Source organism: Narcine bancroftii, chromosome 2 (genome assembly GCF_036971445.1).
Source record: "Narcine bancroftii isolate sNarBan1 chromosome 2, sNarBan1.hap1, whole genome shotgun sequence".
Lineage (NCBI taxonomy): Eukaryota > Metazoa > Chordata > Chondrichthyes > Torpediniformes > Narcinidae > Narcine > Narcine bancroftii.
Genome location: NC_091470.1, coordinates 247,584,712 through 247,607,747, shown reverse-complemented (window position 1 = coordinate 247,607,747; position 23,036 = coordinate 247,584,712). Strand labels below are relative to the sequence as shown.

The window sequence follows — 23,036 nt, the reverse complement described above, 5'->3', positions numbered from 1 at the left end:
ATAATTGTTCAAGGTTTAATATGCAAAATGTCTCATAAATTCTAGAACTTCTAACAATTCAAAATACAAATTTCTCTTTGTTTCCACTCAATACATTAGAAAGATGGATCCTGAAAACAGATTATATGTTCACAGTTGTTCCTGAAATGAAGATTAAGCAGCCTTGGTAATAGTAATTGCTGAATGCATTGATGAAAGGTTAAATATTTTTGAGTAGATAAATTTTCTGATGTTAAAAAAAATCAAGGGGTATCAGGAAAACGCAAAAATATGGCATTGAGATAGGTGATCAACCATGAATGATGGAGCTGCCTCAAAATGGCTTACTCCTGCTATTATTTTCTCCTTCCATGTTCAAGAGAATGTCATTTTCCTTGATAGACTGACCAGGTACCTCTGTGGCAATTTTCTTGCTACCAAAATGCACAATGCACATTTTTCCTGCAAATACTTTTTGATGCTTGATATAAAGTGAATGAACATCATTAATAATTTCTACGTCTTGTGAGAACCTAGAAATAATATTTTGATTAGGTGCCTGTGGGTGATAATTTACTTTCAACGCTATGAGATCCTTTCCATGATCATTGTGTAGTGATCCAACTGCCCATGCTGGCAAAATATAGTCATGGTTCATGTCATAACAAAATGCTGCTCGAATTAAATACCAAAACCACAAATTTGTTTCTATCACATGCCTATTGTAGTACAGTCAAATAATTAGGAATTCACGGTTAAAATAGTCACCTTCTTCCTTTTAAAACACATTACTTTGATATTTCCAATCGTTTCCTGAATACCACATTACCTACTAAAATATTACATATTTACAGAGTGCAAGCCAAAGTGCTGCCTGAATTTGAGATATGGAAGGATCAAGCTTGATGAGAGGATGCAACTAAACCTCTAATTACATTTGTATTTTGTTGTGTGATAATTAACTAGATCACAGTGACACAATTTTGTGCAATATTTGCTGAAATACATAATTATTGAGAGGAAAATATGTTATTGGTGTGGTGTGCATACCCTGGGAGCGGTAAGAAAAGTTTCACAAAGGTTGCATTGATAATAACATAATGCAGTTCAGGTTGTCACCATCAGCTCTTTGATTAATGTCAATCAGGTTGTTGGAAGCATATTTTTGGTCATTTGGAAGATGATGGAAAAGCGTATCGTACATAGGATTAGAAAAAAATTGACAGAGACAATAGATCTAATGAGAAGAAGTAAGATGCAGAACACATGGAGAGTAGGCAAGGCAAAAACTCAAGGGAGAAAGACATACAGTACAACTCCGATTATCCAAAATGGTCAGGACCAGACCAATTTCAGATGACTGAATTTTTTGGATAAATGGTTATTTTTTTTTAGAAACAGCCCAGTAGTAACAGCAAATCATTTGTATCAATGTTTAAAGAAAAACAAACAACAAGGGTAGACTTTTTAAGCATTACAATTGCTGGCCACCGCTGATCCTCAACACGTCCCAATGCCACCATCAATCACCAAGACATCCCAACCACTGCCGATCTCTGACATGTCCCCACAGAGGTCCCGCTCCTGCCTGGGAGCCCAAGCAGGGGTATTGCTATGTTTGGGGGAGGGGTGTAACACCCCCAACTCCACGGCACTCTGTGCTATGAGATCACGGATTCTGTCATAGAAGCCATGCTCACAGTGTCACTAGAGCTCCTGACGCCTGACTCCAAACCCTCCCCTTGGCCTACACCAGAGCTCCCAACACCTCTCCAGTGTGTGTGCGTGTGGAAGGCCAAGGGGCGGGTTCAGAGTCTGCGTCAGGAGCTCCGATGTAGGTCGAGGGGAGGGTTTGGGCATCAGGAACTCCGCCCAAGTACAAACCCTCCCCTCGGCCTACTGCACATACACACACTGGGGTGTCCGATGTGTGTGTGCAGTAGTTGGCCAAGGTGAGCGTTCAGATTCGGGAGCCCCAATGTGTCAAGGGAGGGAGGGAAGGGGATGATAGAGAAGGTTTGAAGGGGAAAGGAGGGAGGGAGGGAATGCCACTGAGCCCAAGATCTCACTCCTGCCCAGGAGGGCGCTCTCCTTGATGATGCTGGGATAAGGGATTCTTCCAACCACTTGCAGCTGGGAGACTGAGGCACACAGTTTGAGAGGGAGAGTTGGAGAGAAAAGTCAATAGGTGAAGCTAAAGAAGAAATAGAGAGAGAGAGAGGGGAGGGAGTTACCTGAAAAGAGGACAATCATGGTTCTAATTTCATGTCAAGTTAATTTTGTTTTAACCTGTGAGGTCAGTTCAGCTCCAAAATGATTTTGGATAAATGACAATTTCTGATAGAAGATATCCTTATTTATCTGAATTTTTCGGAGACAACCAGATGTCACTTCCAGGTCCAAAATATTTTGGATAAATAAGGATTTCAAATAATCAGAGTTATATTGTACAATACAAACAGAGAGAAACTTTAGTGGATTGGAAAAAGGCTGATGCTGAACATCAGATGGACCAACTTAACCAAACCATCCACTTGTAACCATTTGTTAATGATTAGAATACAATGAGAGGAAAGAAGCTGATGAGCAACATCAGATAAACCAATTATGCCAAATCACCCAAGAACTTCCCAAGTTTCAACTTGGGAAGATCCAGGCAACTTGGGTGGCACAGTTAGCATGGCAATTAGCACAACGCTATTACAGCACCAGCGACCGGAGTATGAATCCAGCGCTGTCCACAAGGAGTTTGTACACTCTCCCCTTGTCTGCATGGGTTTCCTCCAGGTACTCCAGTTTCCTCCCACCCTTTAAAAACATATGGGGATTGTAGGTTAATTGGTGTATTTGGTGGGAGGCACAGGCTTGTGAGCTGAATGTCTAAATTTATATTTAAATTTCACTATGACTTCAAGAACATCACAGTTTTTAATACTCATTCCTGTATTTTCAACTTAAACAAGTGTTAATTTAAGAAAAAAATAAAATCATTTATTTTGTGTGAAATGAACAACCAAACCTTTAGCAACTGATGCATTATTGCAGGTTTGTAAAACCTCGATGTGCACCCCTCCCACCCAAAATTTCTGAACATTGACCCATGATTACCATTATGTGAGATGTTAGCCAGAATATGGGAGATCTTCTTTTGGCTCCAATCTTCAGATCTTTTGTATATGTTAAGCAACAGCTACAATTTGCTTTGCCTAGTGAAACACATTTTTGAGGTTTATTTGACTTGCTGCCAGCACAAAACTGCAAATTCCCAAAAGTCTGCAAAAAGGTACATAAGTAATAAGGGACAAGTGTAATGTAGCTATCAGGATGATCTGCCACCCAACTTGATGGTCAGAGCATTGCATTAAATAAACCTCAATAGTGGCAGAATGTTGAATTTACAGGCAGCAAGAATCCAACTCTCCATTTCTCACAAGTTTGTTGCACACTTATACCAAACCACACTCCCACTCCTCCCATGTTCTCTCCTCAAAAAGCTTGCTGACCTTTATAGCTTTATTTTGGCCTACATTATACAACTTGGTTGCAGCATGACTGGATCTCACTGTCTTCCTTGTTTCTCACTCATTCTAAAGTAAGACCATGACTTCGAATCTTTAGTGTTGTGAAGTGTATGAAGGTGATTGATTCGACTATTCTGGCCCAAAGGTTCAGTTCACATTGGTAACAGAGATGTTGGAATGTGATAGTACAATTCTTGATTTTTGTGATTCTCTTTTCCTCTTTGTAACCTCCATTCTAGCTGTTTCACATGAACGAGTACCTATTTTAGTTGAACGAGTACACAGAGCAGGATGATCCAATGTTTGTTGTTCCCAGTGGTGCGTGTCAATATTAAAACTCTTAAAGGATGTTCTAAGAGTGTCTTTGAATCTCTTTCTCTGTCCAACACATCACCGTTTTCACTCATATTGTGGTAGGAAGACACAGGAAAGCAGCAAAATTAACAAAAGAGATGTACAAGCCATTGGTGAGACTACACTTGGATGACTATGCGCAGTTCTGGATACCCAGAAAGGGTGCCATTAAGATGAAAAGGTTGCATCACCAGGATGTTACTGGGACTTGAAAATTCAAGAAATATAGTAGAACCCATGTTATCCGAATTCAAGGAACCAGCAGGCTCAAGAAAACGGCAAAAAAATTGGGGGAAATAGATTAAAAATACGGAAGTTTAAATTTGGCGTGCCTCACCGTTAGTTCACATTAGGTTTAGGGTTACTGCAACACACAATTTCAAGCAAAATGAAATTCACTTATCTGGCATCTACCAAGGCCTATAGGTGCCAGATACCAGTAGTATTACTGTGAAGAGCAGCTGGGTCTTTATTTCTTGAGCATGGGATGCTGAGGGGTGGGGGGGGGGGGGGGGGTGGGGGGAGGTGGGGTAGCCTTACAGAGCCATCCAAAATCATGAGGGGCATGGATAAAGCAAGTGCTTACAGAATTTTTTCTGAAGGTAGATAATTCTGGAAGGTATAAGTTAATGCTAAGGGGAGAAACTTAAGAGGTGACCTTGGAGACAACATATATACATGTTTTCTCACACACAAATATATATATATATATATATATATACTTTATGAATCCATTTAATGAATCCATTTAACGATGCTTCAACGCACTGAGTCATGGAGAAGAAAGGAAAATGTATAATGTTGCAGCTCCTTTCATAACCACAAGACACTCTTAAGAAGGGAAGGAACTTTAAAATGTGATCAAAACCAAAGGTGAGGGTTTAGTTTTCTAGCTACTAAACAGTTAAATTGTGCGCATGCCAGTTAAGTTAAACCTCAATTCTACTGTGGAAAGTTGGCTCTTCCTTAAAGATTAATATTCTGTCCATTTGGCTGCCTTCATTACCTACAAGCTCCAACAGAGACTGGGGAACTCCATTAAACTTTCCAAATATGTCTGCAACAAATATGGTTTTTAGACTGCAGGCATGTAACAGCACGATCAAGGAATGTTGCCACTACACGAGCAGTCTAAAGCGGAATGTGCAGGAATTTTGAGTCAATTCCTGTACTGCGATTTATCTTGCAGGACCCCTGCAACTTTTTGGTGGAAGCCTGCAGTATAACTCATACCAGAAAAATTTGTTGACAATCATCCACTCTACTGTACGTCCAACCACCAGGACAGTTGCATTCAGGTACATTAGGGTTAGGGTTAGGGTTAAAAAGGTGCCCAGTGTGAATGACCTCATGGGAAGTAATTATGTTAATTTTTTCTGCAATTTTCCCAACATTGGAGTCTAAAAACCATAAAAGAGAGCCTTTGATTTCACAGAAGCATGCAAGAATTTATGCTCAAGCTTTCCTCTGTTGGATTTCAGCACGTCAGCATATTTTAGGTTAAGGCATTTCAAGGTCCTATCCAAGTAAATAGATGGAAATACTTTGTCCAATAAAACATTGCCTCATCACAGCTCTTCCTCCATCAGGCCTAATGTAATATACAGCATGGGTAAACCAACCAAAATACATATTCCTGATACACATTGTAACAGAAGTTTTGCCTCATTTTATACACTGTGCTCAATGGTGATATTTTATCCTGTATTATTAAAAATATACTTGGTTTTTTTTGTGACAAGACCCTTGCCTGTATTTCCATCTATCAACTGGAATGTTTGCCAATCACCAAATGGACAGAAAGACTCTTATTTTAGTGCTATGGGAGATCAAACTGGAGGGAGCAAGATTGGTCCTCTCAGTTCATGCCAAACCCAATATTAATGCAATCTACTTAGCAGGATGGTGCTGTTATAGCCAGCCCTTCAAGAGTAACGTCTCCATGGCAAGGTTACCATCAGTTTTGCTGCAATGCTGATGGAGATTTTGATGGCCAATTTTAGACAATGCATGTTAAATTATTGTTGAAATCAGTTTGCACTTACAAAGCAGTTTTCTTGTCTTTTTCAAAATTATCAAAATATCTAACTGATATTTTGATAATGCCCAGTTACACCTTGTGGGAAAACCTGTGCATAGCAAGCTTGTCCAAACAGTGATCACAGTCTATTTTGATAAGGGATAAATACGGGCCAGGACACCAGGGATTCTTTAGAAGAATGCTACGGGATATTTTAAATCAGCCTCAAGTTTTGTGCTCATTCTAAAATACAACAGTGCAAATATTCCATCACAGCGTTACAAACAAAATAAAATGCCTTTGCAACTGGCAAATTTATTGGTCTGCTACACTTTACACATCCAGCCACCGCACATAACAAATGATTAAAGCTGCTTAATACAGGTTTTCTTTGGCTTTCTGTCCTCAAAATATGAAAAAAATTGAGCTATTTTTAAAGTGCAAGAACAAACTAAACTAGGATAGGAATAGGCATCAAGCCCTTCAAGTCTGCCCCACCATCTAATACGATCAGTTGCTCCAGGTTGGCCTCAGCATCTCTTGAAATCATGATGTCTATGTCTACCATCAAATCTATCCATACTCATCCAATTTGCCTATACTAATTCTATATTCCAATGTCCTGTTTACTTATACCTTTTAAATGGTATTACCATTCATGCCTCCACTATCTCCTCTAGCATCTCATTCCAAACAAAAACTACAGTGTGAAAAATGAACCCCACAGATCTCCTTTAAACCTCCCTCACTTTAAATTTATACTCTTGTAGCGTGTTGTGAGTGAGCACAGCGAAGAGACTGAGACAACAGGCTGTAAGCTCCAGTATTGCAAATGCTTTATTTTGACTTCCGTGCTGCAACCTTTAAGCCCGTCCTAGGTCCCACTCCAAACATCCCAGCGCTTGCGTCCTGATGACATAAGTACATATGCAACCTTCTGGTCTGAACTGGAAGAGACAGTTCTGCGACGTCATCCTTGCCGCGGCTGCCCCACCGACTGTGTTTGACAAACAGGGCTGGTTCACCACTACAACCAGGTGCATTTCCACACTTTCTAGTTTCAAGCACCCCTATTATGGGAAATGGACATCAACTAACTATGCCTCTCATAATTTTATAAATGTCTATCATATCACTTCTCAGCCTCCAGTCAATATACTTGTGAATCTTTTCTGCACCCTCTCTAGCTTAGGTGCATACAACATTTCAAGTACAACCTAACCAATGGATTTTACAAGAATTCCAATTCCTGTACCCAATACCCCAACCAATAAAAACATGTGAGCCATCCACCTTCCTTACCACCCTGTCTCACTGTGTCATTTCTCCATACACTCCCATTCCTTGATCAATAGAGAATTTAAAAAAAATAAATGCAGAAATCCGGCGATATTGGCATAAGGAAGACCCAGCATTAAGCTGGCTTTGGTCATTCACAAAGAATCAAACAAACCCGACATAAAGCTGGGTCAGTGTCTCTGTTCATACAGCAAGCTGGCATTCGAGGAGCAAAAGATGTATAGCACAACAGCAGCAGTAACTAGCAACATGTATAACATACAGTATTTGACAGCATGGAAGACCCATTTTTTTCCCCCTGTTCTGATATGCAAAGTTGAAATTAGGGAGATAATGCTGAGTAATGTCAACAGTGACTATCGTCGCTGCGTGGCTCACTAGCATCACCACCATCCACCATTGGGGGCTGGTGGTGGGCTTTCAAGAAACTCTCCGCGGCCTGCTGTCGATCCCTGCACTGATCATAGTTGTATTGAGAAAGTGTCGGGTTCGAGAGAGACAAGTCAGGACACAAGGGTTTGCAATCAAATGTTACTTTTATTAATACACACCAATTAATAGAAAAACGTGGGAAAATTGTAGCAGGAATAAAACACAGAGATGCACAATTCATAAAAGAACATGGGAAAATATATGGACAATTTATAAAAGAGTTGGAAAATATGCATACAATTTAATAAAACATATGTGCACAATTTATAAAAGAGCAAGGGGAAAAATGCACATAATTTAATAAAACATATGCACACAATTTATAAAAGAGCATGGGAAAATCCACAGCAAGGATTAATTTATAGCAGTGGTTTTCAAACTTTTTCTTTCCAGTCACATACCACCTTAAGTAATCCCTATGCCATAAGTAAATCACAAAAATCTGTAGACACTGTGGTTGAAGTAAAAGCACAAAATGCTGGACAAGCTCAGAAGGTCAATAGTGACCTTTTCTAGCATTTTGTGTTTTTACCTATGCCATAGGTGCTCTACGGCTCCTAGAACGCTTCCACCAGCGTTGTCTCCGCTCCATCCTCAAAATTCATTGGAGCGACTTCATTCCTAACATCGAAGTACTCGAGATGGCAGAGGCCGACAGCATCGAGTCCACGCTGCTGAAGATCCAGTTGCGCTGGGTGGGTCACGTCTCCAGAATGGAGGACCATCGCCTTCCCAAGATCGTGTTATATGGCGAGCTCTCCACTGGCCACCGAGACAGAGGTGCACCAAAGAAGAGGTACAAGGACTGCCTAAAGAAATCTCTTGGTGCCTGCCACATTGACCACCGCCAGTGGGCTGATATCACCTCAAACCGTGCATCTTGGCGCCTCACAGTTCGGCGGGCAGCAACCTCCTTTGAAGAAGTCCGCAGAGCCCACCTCACTGACAAAAGACAAAGGAGGAAAAACCCAACACCCAACCCCAACCAACCAATTTTCCCCTGCAACCACTGCAACCGTGTCTGCCTGTCCCGCATCGGACTTGTCAGCCACAATTGAGCCTGCAGCTGACGTGGACTTTTACCCCCTCCATAAATCTTCGTCCGCGAAGCCAAGCCAAAAAAGAAGAAGAAGGTGCTCTGATTAATGAGAGTTTACTTAAGGTGGTATGTGAGTGGGAGGTAAAAAGGTTGAAAACCACTTCTCTAGACTCAATTGTTATTGAAATATTTTGCATGAGAAAAATTGTCATTGGCCCATTTCCTTTGGAGTTATGAAACTCTGTGCATGTGGTTTTCAAACTTTTTCTTTCCACTCACATGCCACTTTAAGTAATTCCCTACTAATCATCACTGTCTATCATTGGGGGCCTGGTGATAGATAATGAAAGATAACGTTGGGGGCTTCAGACTGTTCAAATTGAGGACAAACTCACAGACTAGCTTCCTCACAGCACAAGGTGACTGGAGACACCTGGGGACAGTTGAGAGCGGGGCAGTGAGATCAATATGGGGCCTGGTCTTTTATCACAATGCCACTCCCCAATACTAATCTCCTCCATCTTCATATCTGAAAGTCTGTCATTGATTTTCTTGAACACATTCAGTGACTGAGCATTCACACTCTCCTTCTGTAGAGCTCCAGATTCAATACCCTTTGATACATACTTTTTATTTTCTTCATAAATGATCAAGCCCTATTTTGAAAGGGCAACAGCCACCCCACTTCTGTCCTGTCAAAACCATGAATTATGTTCTTATGAATTAAATCATCTCTCATTCTCCTCCCAGCAACACATCAGTGGTTCATCCACCTAACAAACGGGTGCTTCGAGTAAAGAATGCATCACTATTTCACCACCAGCTCATTTCATCTACAGCTCATTTCACTTCTACATTTATGGGAGTAGTATGCATAGATATATCTGAGATGGGCTAAACCCTAAATGCCTGCCATTCAGGTATTCCCAAGTGAACTATACTCGCTGTCAGCCAGATCGACTCTGCCTTTTACCTTTGCTGTATAATTGCGGGATGCCGGGAGAGCAGTATTATTATTGAAAAGATTTTTTCTGCTTTGTCCAAGTTTTAAATGCTTACCTGTAAATTCACTAAAAAAAATACGGTACACATACACATCCTTACCCAAGTTGGTCCCGAAATGACAGATTACCCTTTTACACAGATGGTTTCCAGTGCTGTTCCTCCCGTCGCTGCCGGAAAAAAACCCAGGACTGGAAAATACCCCCATGCATTCACCCCCACCCCCATTCTATATTGGTGCTTTTTACACAACAGGTGTAGTGTTAAAAAGCCGAAAATATCCCAGAATGAAGCAGCTGTATAAAAGTCTCCAATGATTTATCCAGAAATAAAATGAATAGTTCAGAAAAATGTGGCCCTGGCTTATTCAGCTGGAAATCTTTTAGAGATGTGAAGTTTTTCAAGTTGATGGTGATTTTATATTACTTTAAAAGTTGAAGCAAACAGACCAAATGATACTCAAATGCTGTTGTAGTTTTCAGAATGTGCACTCACTCACACATGCTTCGAGTTCAATGTATACCAACTGATAACAATGTTACATGGAATGCAACTCCTTTATTCAACCAAAGCAAACTGGAGGAACTCAGAGCATCGAGCAGCATCCATGGGGAGAAATTAATTGTTGACGCAGCAGGTTGAAATTTTCCCTGAGTGTTCTTGATGCCCCCACCTCATTGCTGTGCACAGTAAGTAATAGGTGTCCAATCATTTCCTCTTCCAAAAAAGAAAACAGTATAAATAGTAACATAACCTTGAAGACCTTTCATTCTGCCCTATCCACCTTCTGTATCCCACTGGCCTGAACATTCAATGCTAACATCAGGCATGACTCACTTCCAACAACACAATATTTGAACGTTTTTAAGTGTTTCATTTTCAAATGGAATTTGTGTTGTAATTGCTAGTGTGGTTTATCAACTATTATGCTTTATAATCTAGTTCCATTGGTGCAAAGCTTAAAAATGCACAATATTAAAAATATGCATTGCATTAAAATGTCCTTATATTTGTGGAAAGATTTTTTTAATAAGATGAATGATTAAAAATTTCACCTGACATATTCTACCTTCATTAATTTGGCTAACAAAACTTATTTGAATTAAAAGGTCTCTAGGAGCTTGAAATAAATAAATTATAGTGTTGTGCAATGTCAGCAATGATATTTTGTGGAAGTGGGATGCATATTTTTGTTCTCAAGCTGTGCTTAAAAGACAGTAATGTAATATTCTGTATGTATATCATACTAAACAAGCAATGTGAGCAATGCTCACAAATACGTCCTTGGGGAAGTGTGATTGAGATGGTTCTGGATATCATTCAAAAGCAGTCAAAATATCATGAGCAGAAAATGCACAGACATGAAAATGTCAGAGCAAACTAAAACAGACTGATGTTGAAAACATTCACACAAAACACAAATCTGTTCTTTCTGTAAGGCATTCCTGCTGCATTTAGACTGGGATACTTTGTAAACGGAGCACTTTTTCAGCCAACTAACTCTTCTCCAATGTGTCACAAATAGAAAGCTTTTACACATGTCTGACACCAAAGTACAATATGGTAAGAATGAGAAGGGCTTCAGCACTTTCGTTAAAATCTGAAGACCATAGAGGTGCTTGAAACCACAGAGGGCAAGAGGTTAACTGAAAGTCCATCACCTACAAACAAAATAAAGCTTTTATACTTCTTTTTAAACCCTGAAGAATTTTGGGGCTAATTGAGTTATCAATTCTCAAGTTTATAAACAAGCTACTGAAATAGATATAGGGGCAGAATTTCTATTTTCAAATTCTTAAAACACACAGCAGGGACGTGATTGACAAGTGAAGTGCACATAACCATAGCTGAGAGAGCTTCAGCTCTCTGAGGTGACAGGAGCTGAGAATAATTCTGTTCTTTAGTAGCAACCACTGGCAAGTATTCTCAGATCAAATTGCTCAGACTTTTGTGTTAACTCGAGCTGCATTTGCAATAACTCCGTTTGCACCAAGTTCTACAGGTCCACGGTCTTTTAAGCCAAGCTTCTCGATGAGCAGAAGAAACACAAAAACTGCAGGCACTGGAATCTTGAGCAAATACAGAGAAGCTGGAAGGGCTCAGAAGATCAGGTAGCATCCATGGATCCATCAATTTTTCTTCATAAACCTGAAGAAGGGCTCAACCCCAAAACGTCGACAACTTATTGCTTTCCATGGTTGTTGCATATCCCTCTGACTTTCCCCAGCACTTCTGAGTATTGCACGAGTCCCTGCATCTGCAGACTTCCTGCTTGCCATTAGTTCTCCAACTTCTCATTATTTGCCTTTCTCCAAGTTATGTTCAGATAGTCATTCTTTAACAATGCCTGAGAGTGCAGCACACTTACATCATAAGGTTTTTAGAGTTTTTTTTATTTCTTCTCAGACACAGGCATTACTGGCAAAACAATCGCTGCCAATCATTAGCCCCTTTCACAATGGCACCCTTGTCCCAGGAATTGACAGCCAATTTATTGGTTAAGGCTCCTGTGCGAAAGCAAATCAAATCACACTGGGGATTGATGGCCTCAATCTCTACTCACATCACCAGCATCAGCTGACGCCAGCAAGCTGATTAATCGAGTGTAAAAAGGACAAGTTGTACCCAGGAAAAAATAGTGAAGGTAGACTCTCCTATCCCTGGGGATAACTTGTGGTCAATGTGAAAACGGGTCGTGTCGCGGTTAAAAGTGGCCCAGTGTCAACAGCAAAAATAGCTTCTTTAACCGGGACACTGAACGACCAATTTACTGGGAAGCCAGTGTGAAAAGGGCTAATTGCCTCTTTGCCCCTGAACGTTTTGCTTCACTGTTCAGAGATCAGATACATTACTCTCCATAATTTACTCTCCATAATTTTTCCTCTTCTTTGAATGTAACTCGAACCTTCCTACATCAAAGAGCAAATAATTCTATATATCACATAAATGTCCTTCAGCCTTCTCCATTTCAAAGAAAGCAATCCCAGTTTGTATGACCGTGGCAATTTTCCAGACATGGCAATATCTTCTTACATCTCCTTTGCAGTTTATTGAGTTTCTTGCAATGTGATGGCCAGAATCATACACAGCACCTAAATTGGGCTTCAAGAAATGATGCATGTAGTTGTGGCAAGCTGGACTACTACTCTTATAGACAGACTCTGCCTTTACTAACAAAGGGAAGTATCATGTGCACCTTGTTGCCCTGGGCTGCAATATACATATGATAAGATCCTAAGTCACTCCACACTTTGCAGTACCCTCGCATTTCTAATTCATCCCAAGTTGATTAACTGGCAATTTTTTATACATTTACTCATTTTCATTTGCTATTTTTCTGGCCAACTGACAGATCCATTGAAATCATTCAGTACGCTGAAAGTTTCCTCTTTGCTGTCATGAGTCATCTGCAAACCTCTTGAACAAACTACCCATATTTAAGTCTAAATTGCTATTATAGACTACAAAAAAAAACCAGGAACTGAGTATTTAAACTCTGTGGGAGACAAAGCAACACCCTCCCAATATAAAAAGTAGTTATCAACTTCTGCTTCCTCTTCCTGAGCCAGTTTTGGACTCAATTTGCCACTCACCCTTCGAATCAATGGGCTTTTGACCATCTTGCCAAGGAATCCAGAAATCAGTATATATCTCAACAAACCCATGTTCTTTTTTTTACCTTCCTCATTACCACCTCAAAAAAATTAATAGAATCAAATATGGGAGTCACCATCTTGTCTGACCTTTCTTGGAATCAGTGTCTCGACTTACTCTGGACTTCGCAGAGCTTCAGTATGTCATTTGAAACCTTGGCAAACTTCTACAGATGTGTAATGGAAATTGTGCTGATGGACTGCATCACAGCCTGGTATGAAAAGTCCTGCATAAGATAGTGGACACAGCCCAGTACATCACAGGCAAAACTCACCCCATCATCGACAAAATCTACATGGAATGCTGCTGTCGGAGAGCAGAAGCAATCATCAAGGATCCACACCACCCAGGACACGCTACGTTCTCTCTTCTGCCATCCGGAAAGAGGTACAAGTGCCACAAGATTTGTACCATCAGGTTCAGGAAAAGTTGCTGCCCCTCCACCATCAGACTCCTAAAAACCAGACTCAGAGATTCATTTAAGGACTCTTAATTTGCACGTTATTTATTTCTCTATTTGCACAGTTATTTTGTTTACATTTCTTTCTTTCTTTACATTTCTCTCTTTTAGATACTGTATGCATTTTTTTTTCTTGAATACTGTTAACACTACTGAGAAGTAGAATTAATGTCTGGCCTGAAAGAATCTCAGGTTTGCATGCTATGTCATGCATGGACTCTGACAATAAATTTGAACGTGAACTTGATATGGTCTTATTGTAAAGGTGTGTTGATTATCCTTGATCAATGACTGAACTGCAATCATTGGACAGCAATTGCTCAGTTCATCAGTAGTATAATTTTTGCAGTCCTCCAATCTTTTGACACAATGTGGTGGCCAGACGCATTCACAACACCTAAATTATGGTCAAAGTGATGGTGCAAAATTGAAAAAAAAAATTGAAAAATAATAGTTAATGTCTCTGTATTTTTCCCTTGTTTCATTTAACACCCGAGGTACATTTCATCTGGGCCTGGCAATTTATTTGCTTTCAAAGACAGTAAAACAGTAATTCTTCAAATACTTTCTGTTAATGTTTCATACTATTTTTCTCTAACTTCAAATGTTATATCATCATTTATGAAATCACCTATAAAAAAAAGTTTAAGAACCTTACTAACATTATCTGTCTCAATATATTGCCCAACATTTTATTCCTAATCAACTCGATCCTTTCAATGGTTTTCCATTTGTTTTTTTATATAATACATCTTTTAATTTGCTTTGACTTTATCTCCCAGTATTTCATCGTGCCTCCTTTTTGTATTCCTCTTTTCTCCTTTAATTTCAGGACGACACTTTCTATATTCTTCTTGGCTTTTTATAATATTAACCTCTGTGTCTGATGCAAACTTGTCTTTTTTATCTTACCTTTCCCTCCATGCACATTATCATCCAAAGGACTCTGGACTTTATGATCCCATAATTTTTCATTAGTAACATGCTTATTCTGATTCCTTTTGACACCCTTAAATCCCTCCTCATTGAACATAAGAAATAGGAGCAACAGTAGGCTATCTGGCCTGTGGAACTTGCTCCTCCATTCAACAAGATCATGGCTAATCTGCCATGGACTCAGCTCAACTTACCCGTAACCCTTAATTCTATTGTTGAAAAATATATCTGTGTCTTGAATACATTTAATGAAACATTTAATGCTTCCTTGAACAGAGAATTCCAGATTCCTTACACTATGGAAGAAGCATTTCCATCCTCCCGGTTTTAAATTTACTCCCCTATCTTAAAGCTATTTGACCATCTTGCCAAGGAAGATGCCATCTATCTATGGAAACATCTTTCCTGCCTCTCATATCAATCCCTTTCATAATTTTATGTTTCTAAAAAATCTCCCTCGTCCTTCTAAACTGTAATCTTAGGCTACTCAATCTCTCCTAAGCTAACCCTTATATTTCCCAAATCAAACTGTTGAACCTCCTTTGCACCACCTCCAAATCCAATATATCCTTTCTCAAGGAGATTAGAACTGCACATAGTACTCCAGGTGCAGCTTCACCTGTACCCTGTACTGCTGTAGCAGAACCTCACTGCTCTTAAATTCAATGCTTTGAGAAATGAAGGACATCATCCCATTTGCTTTTTTGATTACCCACTACATCTGCCCAATAACCTTTTGAGATTCATGCTCAAGCAACTCCCAGGTCTCTCTGTACATTTTGTAACATGTTTATGACAATAAATTCTGATTCTGACACAACATACTACAATTTTTCATCATTTAAATTATTGTCCAATCTTCATTTTTTTCTTACTCACATTTACCAATATTATATTCCATCTGCCAGACGTTTGTGGGTTATATGGTTATATCTCTTCAGACACTCCATGTTCTCTACCTAATATGCTTCTCCAACTCAGTTTAGTGTCATCAGCAAGCTTAGATACAGTATATTCAGTCCTTTTACCAAATCATTTATGTGCATAGTGAACGTTTGTGTGCCTGGCATCGATCCATGCATTACCCTACGAATCACTGATTGCCAATCAGAGAAATACCCATTTATCTCACCTCTCAGTCTTCTGTTAGCTAACTAATCATCTAATCCATGACAATACATTGCTCTGACAGCATTAAGTCACTGCTTTCAGTCCATCTCTACAAAAATTCCTTCCCAACCCAGTAAAATGGGTATCTCTGCACCAACCTGCAATCTTCACTGCTAGTTTATCTTCAGATTTTTCCACAACTTTAGTAAACCTAATTATACAGTGCACTCAAATTCTCAAAAGTGCTCTCCCACTAATATGCCACTCATTCAGCTCCATTCCTCAAATCCTGTTTCCTTCTGCTTTCTAACTCCACAACCAGAGGCAGCATTTCTACAATAGAGAGGGATACAGTAATAAAGCAGCAGTTAAAATACTGGACTAGCAACCTAGAAGCCTGAATTAATATTCCAAAGTACTATTAATAATGATGACCCCCCCCCCCCTCAAATACCTCCCAATTTTAGTCACGCACTTTGGGGAAAGAAAATTTGCCATCTTTACCGAGTCTAATTGTGATTCCTGATCCAATAGTCTGCTTGATTCTGAAATAGCCAAGTTAGAGTTCAGGAGGCAATTAAGGATGGGCAATGTGGGAGATGAATTACTGTTATATACACTACACATCGTTAAAGTTATGTCAGCAGTGGCTGAGAGGAGAGTTTCTTATCATATATACGTACAACGCATTGATGCAATAAAATCCTGGAATTATTCAAATCTCACTCCAGAAACCAGAGTTCAATAAATCTCAGATGATACTCCAGTGAAATACCAAGGAAATGATGCACAGCCAAGAGGGAAAATCCTTTAGAAGAGACATTTAAGAGTCTTATTGCCCTGAATATTCAGGCATTCTGTTATTTATGATTTTCTTTTCATTTCTGGATGTCTGCTGCAACACCATGAAACGTGTCCTCAGTTTACAAATGCACTTTGCCACTATAATCTGAAGATATTGCGAACTGCATGCCATTCGCCACCTCAGTGAAATACCAAAACAACCAGAGTGGATTTCTCCCATTCTTTTGGCTTATGAAATTGTGTTTCACAAAACATTTTCCAGAAACACAGCTCTTTCAAGGAATATCCACAAAAGGTCTCATGGTGCTACATTTAAGAGCAGTTCTCTCCAGTATTCTAGCCAATATTAAATCCTCAGTTTTTCTCATACAGAGTCTGGTCATTATCACAGTTCTGCTTTGAGGAATTTTCAGCATGCAAACTGGCTACTGTATTTCCTACAACGAATAGCAGTTACAGAAGTATCCTCGATTCCCTCACTGGTAGACTCGAATCGGAGCGAATTGGAAGCATCATCTCCTCTTCAATGACCATCAACAATGGGGCCTCTCAAGAATCCCCTGTTCTATTCCTGATACACTTATGGTTGTTCAGCCAAGTTTGCCTCCAGTGCAATCTTTAAATTTGCCGACAACACAACTATTCTTCACCAAATATGGGAAGTAATGAGTCTGAATATAGGATGGAGATCGAGAATCCAGTTATATGATTCCAGAACAATAATCTTGCTCTCAGTGTGAGTAAGATCAAGAAGCTATTTGGACTTTGAAGGGGAGGCCGAGGGATTACACACCTGTCTTCATCAACTGGATAGTAATGAAGAGGGTTAGTACCTGCAAGTTCCTAGGAGTCGACATATAAAAAGATTTCTCTTGCAGCCGGCACATTGAGGCATCTTTGAAGACATACCTATGCTTTTACTTTTCAAGAAGTGTGAAGAGATTTCACATGGCATTGAACACCCTATCACATTTCTACAGGTGTACTATGGAAAGTAAAACAAATGTCCTTCATTTCTTCAATGCATTGCCATGTTTCATGTTTAATTGCTGAGCCATCACAGAAGCCAGTGATTAATTTATTGTTTTGTGTTACAATGCTGAGATCACAGATTTATTGATTCTGATAATGCTAATGCATTAGTTGAGGCAAATTCATTAATAAGTGGGAAGGGACTGCACATGGCAGGTGGTGGGGGCAGGAGTTTGAAAATAAAAGCCTAGTTATGAGGAGACAAGTTCAATGGGGCAAGGGCAGGAAGAAACAATGGGTTTACCCATAAAACCCTGACACATGTCTTATACCTTTGTTGTGAGTATCTTGAATGTTGTGTGAAACTGTGGTTAGTTAAGTGTTAAATGTTCAGGGTGGGGTATGGGGAGGGAGGAGGATGAAAAGGGCTTGAACTCTGCAGAAAACTTTGTATAGAATTGATAACTGTAGTCAATACTGAAACTGTTAACATTGACATTAATAACATTGACAACTTGTTTGGAAAATCATTAATAAAATATTAAAACAAGAAACAAAGTCCTGTTTAAGAATCTTGAGCAGGAGATAGAAGTGGGTGTTTCAAGGTTGGGGAAGTAGGTTTTCCCAACAGTTGACATCTATTGTATGAAAACTAAACTTGGAACAATCCCTCTTTGTCAAACACTGCTCACTGTTTAAATATAAAAACCTTTTTTTTTCTTTTATAATAAGATAAACAGAATAATTTGTCTTGGTTGATACTTAAATTTTAAATTTGATTTAAATCCCACTTTAAAGTTATTCCAGTCATACATCAAAATCATCATAAATTTCAGAGTCTGTATTGAATGATCTTGAACATAACCTACCTTTTATCGAAAGCCAGAAAATGATAAGGTTTGCTCTTATTTCTTTTAAGTGTACTTTGAAATATTTCAATTGATTTGTCTTTTTGATGTAAAAGTGCTGCAGGTGACTGATATCAACCAAATACATTGTTGTATTATAATTTGGCTGAAATTGAATGAAGGATTTGTTTCTAACATAATTTACAGCATCAGAATTCTATTAGTAGGTCACACAGCAATTTTCATAGATGCACATTTGAGTGTGTTCCATTCTCGCATAAACAGATTTGAACTAAATTATCTGATGCTCATTAATTTCAAAAAGTGTCAATTTTATTTTAATTAAATTTTAGACCCACCTTTTATGCAATAATGGAAAATCAAAATGGGTAACCATGAAAACTACTGCTTGACCTATGAACAGAACTCAAGGCTGTATTTTAAGGATTGACATGAACAACATTAAAAATAGGTGGATGGAAAACCTTGTCAGGTCAATTGTCTACAATCTACTGAAATCAAATCCAGGAAGCAATAAAGAAATGTTCTTCAGGATTATTTCATTGCTATTTAATTCCATATGTAGTAAGAGTTACATAATTCTCCAGAATAATTTCATTAATTTACTTAGAGCTTCATTATTTCCATAAACAGAGATGCACATTTTGAGTAGATTCCATGGTAGCATTGCAGGCAGGTGAATAAAAAATTCATCATTTAGTTCAAAGCTGGATCTAATTTTAACAAAATTCTATTCATCGCGGCTGACAAAGTTTTTAGAACTACTTTTGCTGGTTTGCTTACGGTAAAAAGACACAAGATGCACATGTGTGAACAACACCTTAAGCCACACTTCGAAGTTAACCAACCAAAGAGACAGATCAAAGAACCAAATGTTGTGTGAATGGTTTTGGAGCCTCCAAGGCTGACTGGAACTTGCAAGTCCGGAAATATAAACCTGAAAGCTTCATGCTGCTAAAACAGATCATGTCAGCCGGACATCACTGCCCTTTAAAGTGAAAACAAAACTCTGCAAATGTTAAACCACAAATGTGAGCAACGCTTGATCGAGAAGATTTTGAAAGTCAATGAAAAGCCACGACTTTTTTGACATGAAAAGAACAAGACAGAGACTTGGAAATATTACTGCAAATATAAAATCATTTTTCTCAATTCTGATTTATGCAGCACTGTTGTACAAGATGAACAAATCTAATGCCTTGTTAGCATTTTATAAAATAAAGCACTTGCGTTAAAAAGACAGCAGTCTGCCAAAATGCTTTAATTTCTCGAGTGGTATTTTGACACTATTTTCTTGCAGGCTGGAACAACAATGTCACAATTCTCTTTTTATTACCGGTAGTCCAGCTACTGGGATTCATAATGTGCCACTGGAGTTAACATTACAAGAAGTTAGGAAGAGGGAAAAAAAGTTATGCCCCACCATCTTCCTCCTAAGGTTAGTCTTAAAATTTTTGACACAAAGCTTTCCCAGTCCATTTCACTGCCCTCTGCTTTTACTTCCATCTCATAACCATCTCCACTTGAATTGGGATTTCACCTGTATCTTTCATTAAACATATTTCAAGTCCACATTCATTTGGAGATACTGCAAAATCAAACATAACTTGCTCACTTGCATAAAGCTTCATTTGTTACATTTTGATGTTATAATTTCTCCTCACAATGATTCATCTCCAGGAAAACTGCTTAAACATTTCTTCTACTTTATTTCCCGTGAGAGTCTATATACTGTACCTATTCTAGTTCCTGGTTCTCAATACAATAATAGGAGTCAATGAAGTGTAGTCATGTTCAAGGATTCTGAATGGTCCTGCAAGTACTCATGCTGGGAGCTAATTTTACTACATCATGGCAGGCTAAAAAAATCACTTAAAAGTCAGAATCCAACATCAGTTTGCTCCCACAATACCTTTCAAGAGTTTGGTGCATTGGTATACCTTTGCCTTCTTAATGGAGATTTCTGGTTTCTTCTTTTGGTACACCATACCTCTGGCACATCACATTAAATTTCAATTCACCACAATCCTCTGAAAACAACCAGTTTCTTACAATTAAGATGTTTGCAATGAACCAAAAGGTTATACCCATTGATAAAGATGAATATATAATCAAAAGTTCAATGTTAAGGTAAATGTAAAGAAGCTTCCATTTTTGGGGAGTTCAAATTTGAGACTGAGTCACAAATAAGAAATTGCTTTAGGGATTTAGGAGTCATATCTTCATTACAGTTAAAAACAGAAATGTTGGAAGAATTCAGCCATTCAAGCAGCATCTGTGCAAAGAGAACACAATTAATGTTTCCAGTGAAAAATCCTTTATCGGAACCCTTTATTGCAGATATTATCAGAGACCTGTTAAAGCAAGAAATAACTTTCTAAATAATTATTTGATACCTTTAATGTATTAAAACTTTTCAAGGTGGTGACAAATGAAACACCATGAATAAAAAAAAATCCTGAAATCAGGAAAATAATTCAAAGACCATCTTAAAGAGCCGGAAAAAGGGATATTTTGAGTCGAAAGCCTTGGACAAGGCTTAGATAAAATTACATACATAAAAGGGAACGAAGCTGTGAAAGAGGCCCAGAGGTGATAAGAGATGTAAGAAACAAGTCTAGGGAGAAACAATTAGGAGGATATGTGTTGGAAAAAGGGGGGAGGAAGAGGGGGGGAGCAAGAGAGGGGGGAGGAAGAGAGGGGGGAGGAAGAGTGGGGAAAGAGGGGGGAAAGGTGGGAGGAAGAGGAGGGAGGAAGAGGGAGGAGGAAGAGGGGGGGAGGAAGAGGGGGAGAGGAAGAGGGGGAGAGGAAGAGGGGGAGAGGAAGAGGGGGAGAAGAAGAGGGGGAGAGGAAGAGGGGGGAGGAAGAGGGATGAGGAAGAGGGATGAGGAAGAGGGGGGAGGAAGAGGGGGGAGGAAGAGGGGGGAGGAAGAGTGGGGGGAAGAGGGGGGGAGGAGGAAGGGGGAGGAGGAAGGGGGAGGAAGGGGGGAGGAAGGGGGAGGAAGGGGGAGGAAGGGGGAGGAAGGGGGGAGGAAGGGGGAGGAAGGGGGAGGAAGGGGGGAGGAAGGGGGGAGGAAGGGTGGAGGAAGGGGGAGGAAGAGGGGGAAGGAAGAGGTGGAGGAGGTGGAGGAAGAGTGGGGTGAAAGAGGGGGGAGGAAGAGGGGGGATGAAGAGGGAGGAAGGGTGGATGAAGGGGGAGGAAGGGGGAGGAAGAGGGTGAGAGAGGAAGGGGAGGGGGTGGAAGTAGGAGGATAGGGGAGGAAGGGAGGAGGGAGGGGGAGGGAGAAGGAAGGGAGGAAGAGGGGGAGGAAGGGGGGAAGAGGGGGGAGGAAGTGGGGGGAGTAAGTGGGGGGAGGAAGAGGGGGGAGGAAGAGGGGGGAGGAAGAGGGGGGAGGAAGAGGGGGGAGGAAGAGGGGGAGGAAGAGGGGGGAGGAAGAGGGGGAGGAAGAGGGGGGAGGAAGAGGGGGGAGGAAGAGGGGGGGAGGAAGAGGGGGGGAGGAAGGGGGGAGGAAGAGGGGGGGAGGAAGAGGGGGGAGGAAGAGGGGGGAGGAAGAGGGGGGAGGAAGAGGGGGGAGGAAGAGGGGGGAGGAAGAGGGGGGAGGAGGAAGGGGAGGAGGAAGGGGGGAGGAAGGGGGGAGGAAGGGGGGAGGAAGGGGAAGGAGGGGGAAGGAAGGGGGAGGAAGGGGGAGGAAGGGGGAGGAAGGGGGAGGAAGGGGAGGAAGGGGGAGGAAGGGGGAGGAAGCGGGAGGAGGAGGGAGGAAGGGGGAGGGAGGGGAAGGGAGGGGGAGCATGGAGGAAGGGAGGAAGAGCGGGGAGGAAGAGGGGGGAGGAAGGGGGGGAGGACGGGGGAGGAGGGGGGAGGAGGGGGGAGGAAGGGTGGGAGGAAGGAGGGAGGAAGGGGGCGAGGAAGGGGGGGAGGTAAGAGGAGGGAGGGAAGAAGAGGGGCGAAGGGGAAGTGTGGGGAGGGGAATGTGTGGGGAGGGGGAAGTGTGGGGAGGGGGAAGTGTGGGGAGGGGGAGGTGTGGGGAGGGGGAGGTGTGGGGAGGGGGGAGGTGTGGGGAGGGGGAGGTGTGGGGAGGGGGAGGTGTGGGGAGGGGGAAGTGTGGGGAGGGGGAAGTGTGGGGAGGGGGAGTTGTGGGGAGGGGGAGTTGTGGGGAGGGGGAGGTGTGGGGAGGGGGAGGTGTGGGGAGGGGGAGGTGTGGGGAGGGGGAGGTGTGGGGAGGGGGAGGTGTGGGGAGGGGGAGGTGTGGGGAGGGGGAGGTGTGGGGAGGGGGAGGTGTGGGGAGGGGGGAGGTGTGGGGAGGGGGGGTGTGGGGAGGGGGGGGTGTGGGGAGGGGGGGTGTGGGGAGGGGGGGGTGTGGGGAGGGGGGGTGTGGGGAGGGGGGAGTGTGGGGAGGGGGGAGTGTGGGGAGGGGGGAGTGTGGGGAGGGGGGAGTGTGGGCAGTGGGGAGTGTGGGGAGGGGGAAGTGTGGGAGGGGGAAGAGTGGGAGGGGGAAGTGTGGGGAGGGGGAAATTAGAAATTAGAAAACACAAAAATGTTCATGTTACAATTTAAGTTGTGCAGGAAGAATATGATGTGTTGTTT

At 41.2% G+C, this 23,036-nt stretch overlaps 1 protein-coding gene across 5 annotated transcripts in view; it reads right to left on the bottom strand.

The window, feature by feature from the left end:
- znf407 (zinc finger protein 407) overlaps nt 1-23,036 on the bottom strand; it is a 589,445-nt gene that overhangs the window by 364,903 nt on the left and 201,506 nt on the right. The gene's annotated exons all lie outside the window — the stretch shown is intronic.